Genomic DNA, 8517 nt, shown 5'->3' on the forward strand with positions numbered 1-8517 from the left:
AGATATGTTTGCAGCAGAATGACTGTGAATCTCCACCTGGGGTCTGTTTCACAAAGTGTTTTATGTTGAACCTGAACTCGGGGAAACACCAAGTGAGATTTCTTGACCCTGGGCAAGAGGGCTCAGTTCAGTCTGTTTCAGAAAGTGAGCTAACTCATACTTGGAGTCTAAACCGTCAACTAAAATGTCAACTCTCTTTCCTTCGCAGCCGTGTTACATTTTAGTGTGAACATGTGCTCATATGATTGAATGTGACTGCACTCACATGTTCAGTTCTAGTCAACTAAAATAGGAAGATCACTTACTATGCGTTGCCATGGTGAATCATGGTATCTGAGTTCAACTGATGATGGTTTTTTATCGTCGTGGTAACTCAGTCGACATACTCAGAGTTGACTGAACCGACTCTAAACATCTGTTGTGAAGCCCAAAACTCAGACTTTATGAACTCAGAGTTTGTTGAACCTCCTTTGTGAAACAGGCCGCTGTTTATTTGAACTCAGTTGTAAAAGCTTGTTCCCCTTCCTGGGTGTCACATTCTTCAGGAGAACATGTGACCTCGTCCTCTCTTCACACAAGATCATCTCAGTTGAGAATGTGGTCCGACTCCGGCCCTCGAGTGGCTGCTGTCAAATATACAGATCACCATCAGATGGTTCAAATCCCATCGTCCAAGGTGCTGCATTTAGACTCAGTCTCAGAACAGGCGTGGGTTCAAATCCCACCACTGCCATCAAGAAATGTTTAGAAGCTGATCACTACAGTTTACATCAAATATTAAAGCTTGTCTGTAATGATCATTGTTTCAGGGAGTTTTGACTGTTGCAGGTATCGTAAACTATGTGAATGCTTTATTAACTTATTGTTCAGTTTACCATTTTAACTGTAGCTTGACTGTTGTCCTCTGATGTGAGTCACTTTGGATAAAAGGTTCTTCTAAATATTCTGTAATGTTAGAATAAAACCTAGAAGCTTGAGGCTTCTCTTCCATGTACGATGTAGACACCTGAAAATGCAGGAGATCACATCAGTGACGTCACATTTCTGATCTGAACCTCATCTTAACATCCTCACACTTAAGGACTGAATTGTGACCTTCAAAAATTTTGGTTTTAGTTTCATGTCTTCATAATTTCAGGATTTATAAAACATATATTTGAATAATTTAATATTTTAATTCATCCAAATTATAATTTAACCTGCAATTTTGCCTCCTGTCATAAATGTTTACGAATAATTAAGTAAAATAATTGTATTCATTGAGGAGTCTAAATGTCTTCCATTTAACTTTCATTTAAGTTTATAATAATCTAAATCTTTCTGTTTTAAGTAAGTTGAATTCATCTTTAATCTTCTCAAACATAACAGTTTTTTTTCCTCTAAAACCTACAATAGTGGTTTTCATTCAGCTGTAAAGACTCCGGTTCTCTAAATGTAGTCTTGTCCAGGGATCTTCCAGGTCTCAACTCCACGTTGCAGGGACAGGTCAGGGTTCTTGACCGCTCGTTACAATACAGTCCAAGTCCAGCACCCGATCTCCATGATCCCCGCAGGACCAGGACCACTGCTGCCTCCCTGCAACAGCACATGGAGAGTCTGGTGAACGCAGACACCCCTGCTGATTACAGACACATATCCAACCTAGAAAGACCTTGAAGACTTACCTCTTCAAGAAAGCCTTTTAATGAACTGCTACATGCTTAATTTTTATGTTTTATTTGTATATGTGTATACAGTAGGGGTGTAACGATACACTAATCTCGCGATACGGTACGATACACGATATTGAGGTCACGATAACGATACAATACGATATTATAGCAGTATTTTTTAACAACCTTGAATAAGGAACATATGACTGGAAAAAATTGTCTTTTATTTGAAAGACACAAAATACAAAACAATGCTGTGCGTTTGCCCTATTGTTACAGTTTGTAATGCTTTATAACTGTTTAAGTTTTAAAGAGAAAACTTGCCACAAACTGAATAGTTTCTCTCATGTATGATTTGACTTTTTCCTTTTCCAGAAATTTAACAACTAAAATTAAATAAATAAATAAAAGTAAATAAATACATACAATTTTACATCATAAAAAAGATTGATTCATGCTCACCTTATAAGTGTAAGAGGAGATTTCTTTTTGTTAAGAAGGTTATTTTGGTAATTCAGTGTTCATTATTTTATAAATATATTCTTTATATTCTGTAAATCAGGGACTATAATTACACTAGTCAGTTTATCTGTAGTTGTTAGTCTGTTTTAGATTGGGCGGAGTGATACGCCACTGTACGGCACTAGGTGCTGTGTTGATGTTCTAAAATCCTACACTGTTGAGGGACATTAAAGTACACTGGAACTCCGCAGAAGTTGTCCCGTGTTTATCCTACTCACGACCAGAAAAAGGTTTAATTTAATAAGGTAAGGCTTAACTCTACACACCAGACTTACATAAGTAAAGGTTCAGAGCTCAAAACGGGACCGCAAAACGGGACTAGTTTCTTCTGAGCGGAGTAAGATTTTGGTCCGCCGCGGCCGCGGCCGGATGCGCGTTTCTAGTCAACACAATAGATTAATATTAATAACCCAATATCGCGATACACTTTGTCACCTCCACGACACGTATTGTGACGTTTTTGTATCGCGAAATTTCGTGGCACGATATATTGTTACTGTTACACCCCTAATATACAGTAGGCTATCTGTATTTGTCATATGCATGTGTTGCACACGCTGAATGAGGAGACTTTTCTTTCAGGCTCAACTGAATTTATTGGAGGTTGAACTGCAAAAGATAAAAAATAAAAGCCCAAAATGAGCAGAAACTGACGTGTTGGCTGCTGACGATGCTGCTCTTCGTTTACGCTGCTTTCCTACTGTTTTACGCAGTGGTTACAACCCAGTTACACACACGACTAAACCAAACCTGCCACCTATTGGTGGAATTTGTATCACGCTGCAGGAAAGTTGATAAAGTACAGGTGAAAATCCCTGTTGTTAACCAGGGATTTTCACCTGCACAGAAGCCATAAAGAATTGGAATAAACAACCAGAATAAGTATTAGTGGGAGGACAAAGATAAAACACAAAGTAATTATGGTATATCACACGGATACAATATATGCCCACTGCCCAGGGTGTCACACACGTCTGTGTGTTGATACATTTAATCCTGAAGCGCCGTTTCCAGAGTTTACCGCCCTTGTGTAGGCAGTGCGGGTTCGAGTCCCGTGCTGTCCCACCTTGCTGCGTGTCTTTCACCTTTTCTCTCCCCATTTCATGTCCACCTGCTTTCCCAACAAAGTCCACAAGTGCTATAAAAAATGTTAAAATGAAACAAAAGTAACGCTTTCAAACAGAAAAAAACAGGAAAATATCTCCAGTGTGTATAGTGTATAGAGCTCCTTCCACAGATTAATGTAAACTAAAGTAATAAGTAAAATTTGAGAAATACTTTAGTAATACCCACAATAATTCCCCAAGTTCAGGCATGAAAAATAGCCTACATGTGGTTTAATTGAGAGTAGAGTTGATTTAATACATACAAATCTGGGTTCAGTGAGCAAATCAACCGAAGACACACAACTGGTGAATTCAGCGACAGAGTTAACGCCTATTTGTCCCTGTGCACTTTACGTGTTTTCTTCTTCTCTGTCCTGAACTGAGATTAAGACAGACAACTGACCACGTTCAGAACCTTCCACCACATAACTAATAACTCCCAGTGGTATTTATGGTGTGTTTATGGCAGAGACAAACTTCTCATGGTGGCGTGAGATGTTGCTCTCTTTTTTTTTTCTTTTTTTTATCCCGTTTTTTCCCCCATTTTATCACCCAGTGCTCCTACCTAAGTAACAGTCCTGGGCATTGCCATCCTCTACCAACCCCGGGAGGGCCCTGCACTGAGCTCAGGTCTCCTTCTTACCTGAGGAGTGAGCAGGCCGCATCTTTTCACCAGACAGCGTGGAAGGATCACGTTATTCCGGCCGGATCCTCCCCACCCCATCTGGCGCCCCGGTTGGCCAGTGTTGTTTCCCGTTCGTGGACCTTCTCTTCCTGGGTCCTTTGGATTACTTTTTCCAGCCGTGATTTCCCTCCGGTCTGGGCCTTTGTTGGATTTTCCAGCCGTGAGTTTCCCTCCGGTCTGCGCTTTTAGTTGGACTTTCCAGCCGTGTTTTTTTGGTCTGTGATTTTGGGTTTGTCTTCCTTCCCTCCTGTGGAGCGCCTTTTGTTAATAAACTTTGTTATACCTGATCCTTGCTCGTGTTGTCCTGCATTTGGGTCCGCCCTTCTTCCCCCGAGCCATACAGGTGTTAGTGTTTTGAAATGTGTTTATAGTCCAAAAGTTCATACATTTAAAAAATGTATACAAAGGAATGCATCATAGGAACGTTCCATGTCACACAAACCCGGAATAAGCCTTTACCGTTAAGTAGCATCAGTGACCTTGAAACAGGAAGTAAACATTATTGGAATAAAATCCCGATGTGCTTTACAAAGTGCAAAAATTCAGATAAGATAATACCTTAAATGATGAACATATAACTAGCAAAAGGATTAAATAAAATCAAATAAAAGGTGGACATCCAGTTGAAAGGTGTGGATTAACATCCATTAACTCGTGTTTTACAGACAATATGTCTTTTTATGGTGGTAATTGTATGGACAGACCATCTAATACTTCTAATACCGTTTTGCAGGTACGTGATTTTTTACTTTTTTTTTCGTATCTCGTTTTATTATAGTACCGTAAATTAACTGCAAGGTTGTTTTTCTTTCTAGTTTTTCTACTGTAATTTCAGTTTATGTCCAGTAGGGGGTGCAGTGTGATTGTGATGGATCAGTTGGAGGAGTGCAAGTTTGCAACAGTGGACAAATAAATGTCCACTGTTTATGCAGCATTTCACTTGAACAATGTACGGTGGCCGACAAGAGCCAAACGCACTGCAACGGCCTAACGCGTCTCAGTTAAGGAAAACGGCTTCAAGTACAGAAACGATACAAATTCACAAACTCAAAACGAGGTACGAAAAGAGGAACGTGGTGCAAATGAAAAAACGTGCTGCAAAAAACAAAGACAAATGCAGCATCAAACGCGCTGCAAATAGAGAAACAATGCAAAGCACAAAACAATATAAAACAAAAGTTACGACTGACCGCCAGGCGGTGCTGTAAGCACTGGCGTCGGCATGGGATCGGTTCCTAGAATCTTCTCGCGAGAGCACGAGGATTCTGAGTGACCGGCAGGCCTAGCGCTCATCCGGGACCCATAGAACCGTAGTTGCAGTCGTATCTTTCGTTCTATTTCGTCCCTACTGACCGCCAGGCGGTGCTGTAAGCACTGGATGACAAATACCAACAACGTCACAAAGAATCCTGGTCACCAGCCTCACTGACCAGAGGCAGAAGAACCTGGGAGTAGAACCACGCCCAACGGTTGGGGAGTGGCGACGTTGATCCGGTAGGATCTGGAGAACGTGTCAGGCGACGTCCACAAAGCCGCTGTGCAGATGTCCTCCAGAGGCACCCCCTTCAGGGCAGCCCAAGAAGCTGAGACGTTTCTGGCCGAGTGGCACCTCACTCCCATTGGCAAGGGGCGGCCACTGGCCCTGTAGGCGTGCTCAATGGTGTCCACCACCCAGTGGGACAGGCGCTGTTTAGAAACAGCACGACCTCGGTTATGGCCACCATGGCAGATAAAAAGCTGCTCCGACCGTCGCACAGGCGCGGTAGCATCAACGTAAGCAGCAAGGGTCCATACGGGGCACAAAGGGCTTTGCCCACCCTCCGCTGGCTGGGGGTCGAACCGGGCAAGCTGGATAGGCTGATTAACATGAGCGCGTGGCAGGACCGTGGGCAGGAATGCCATGTTCGGCCACAACGTAACCCCTGAGCCATCTGGGTTCCATCTCAAGCAGGATCCGCTAACTGACAGGGCATCGACTCGCTTTGCTGATGTCATGGCGAGGAAAAAAACTGTCTTCATCGACAACCACTTAAGGTCCACCTGGGCGAAGGGCTCAAAAGGTGGAGAAGAGAGGGCACCTATCACCATGGGTAGGTCCCACACTGGGTCCTCGGGGGGCGCAACCTCAGAGAAAGAGCCCCCCTGAGAAAGAGAGAAACTAACCGGTGACACCCCACGGTGGCATTCCCAACCCGGGCATGTTGCGATGAAATGGCCGCTACATACACCCTTAAAGTGAACTGAGCACGGCCACCATCCAGGAGGGACTGAAGGAACTCCAGGATCGTGGCCACAGGGCAAAGCACAGGGTCCTCCGCCCTGTCTGCACACCAGGCAGAGAATCTCCTCCACTTGCACTCATACTGGAGGCGGGTGGATGGCGCACGGGCACTCAAGACGGTAGCCCTGACAGGCTCAGTACAGCTCGACACTAATGGGTCGGACCCTGCAGTGGCCAGACCCAGAGCTGAAGGCGGGGGTCGGGGTGCCAAATCTGACGCCCCAGCTGGGACAGAAGGTCCCTCCGGTTGGGGAGGCGCCATGGTGCACTGCAGCAGAGCCTCCGCAGCAGTGGAAACCATGGTTTCCCTGGTCAGAAGGGGGCCACCAAGAGGAGTCTGTGACCCTTCTGGAGGACCCTCTGCAACGTTAGCTTGCGCCAGGAGAGGAAGTCCGCCACCTGGTTCCTGTCTCCTGGCAGGTACATCGCCCGAAGGCCGGGCAGGCGAGGAGCGGTCCATGCTAGAAGGCCCCGGGACACCCGCAGCAGCTGTGCAGAGCTGGTGCCCCCCTGGTGGTTGATCCAAGAGACAGTGGACACACTGTCTGACCGAACCAGCACGTGCCTCCCCCACAGGTGTTGTAAAAAGTGTTCGAGTGTGAGGTGCAAGCCCGGAGCTCCAGCACGTTGATGTGGCGCGTGGGGACCTGGGCAGACCACTGATGAAACAGCGCCTAAGGGCACACCCCTCAGCAGGAATGCCCCGTCTTTCCAGGGTGCAAGGGCATGGACACACACCCGCGACACCCTGACCAGCCCGCGCCTCTGCCTCTCGGCATCCAGGCGAGGGCTGTCCAGCCACATTTGCAGGAGGCGTAGCGACAGCAGGCCCAAGGTACAAGAGGAGCAAGGGTTGCTGCCACGCACCTGGTGAAAACCCTCGGTGACAGGGAGAGCCCGAACAGAAGCACCCTGAACCGACAACGGCGGCCCCGGTAGCAAAGAAAGAAGAAAGAAAAACGCTTCATAACTACTGTAGTTACCAAACCTGCAGGGGGCGCTCTCAGTGTAACAGCTCTATGGACAGACACACGCGATGTAGAGAGAGACCGAACAGCTGACTGTAACGTTAAAATATAATGAAGAAACGTCTCGTAATGTACAGCGTTGTACAGTGATATAAACCACATTATATCACATTACAGTTCCCGCTGTATGTTTAAATCATGGATGTAAACACTGTGGTTCAGTCAGCTGTTCGGTCTCTCTCTATGTGTCTGTCCATTGAGCTGTTACGCTGAGAGCGCCCCCTGCAGGTTTGGTAACTGGTTATGAAGCGTTTTTCTTTTGTTTGTTTTGTGCTTTGCATCGTTTCTCTATTTGCAGCGCGTTTGATGATGCTGCATTTGTCTTTGTTTTTTGCAGCATGTTTTTTCATTTGCACCACGTTCCTCTTTTTGTACCACGTTTCTCTATTTGCAGCGCGTTTGATGATGCTGCATTTGTCTTTGTTTTTTGCAGCACGTTTTTTCATTTGCACCACGTTCCTCTTTTTGTACCTCGTTTTGAGTTTGTGAATTTCAATCGTTTCTGTACTTGAAGCCGTTTTCCTTAATTGAGACACATTAGGCCGTTGCAGTGCGTTTCGCCCTTGTCGGCCACCGTAACAATGTCATCATGACTGACTATTCTCAGCAGAGTAACTGTGATTATATTGTTGGGTGAACAAAAGTTAAAAGATATATGATTGTGATTTTATCGTGATAATTGCAAAGTACTCAAGCCCAAGTTTAAAATGACTACAATGTCTTCTAGTTGTGTCTTCTAGTTGTGACAAATGAAACATGAACATGGATACAAATTTAATGGATATAGATGATTATATACCACATAAATGACTGTCAGGACGTGTGTAAAAGAGTCCTAAACTTGGAGCAGGTCTTGTTTGTGTAAACTATCAAAAACAGTAGACTGAAGCTCAGACCTTCTTGTCTTGTATTTGTGTTGTTACATAGAAACATGTTGAGCTGACGTTTGTGCATCTCTCTGCTAAAGCAGGTGTTGTAGCTGAATCTGCTTTCTCACAGACTTTTACTTGTTGTTGAGAACTTGCTCTTAGAAATAAACAATACAATCTTGAACTGGACCCTGATAAATACATTTGTCAATTACCAAATACTTAAAGAGCATATTGCAGGTTAGAATTTTTTCAAAAATGATACCTGACCTTATGTGAAAATGACTATGTGAGAAGTTAATGTAGGATTTAATATGTTTTACAAGACATAAGGGTACGTATTCAGAGGAAAAAGTGGCTGATTTTAGCAAAGC

This window comes from Cololabis saira, chromosome 15, assembly GCF_033807715.1.
Source record: "Cololabis saira isolate AMF1-May2022 chromosome 15, fColSai1.1, whole genome shotgun sequence".
Taxonomy (NCBI): domain Eukaryota; kingdom Metazoa; phylum Chordata; class Actinopteri; order Beloniformes; family Belonidae; genus Cololabis; species Cololabis saira.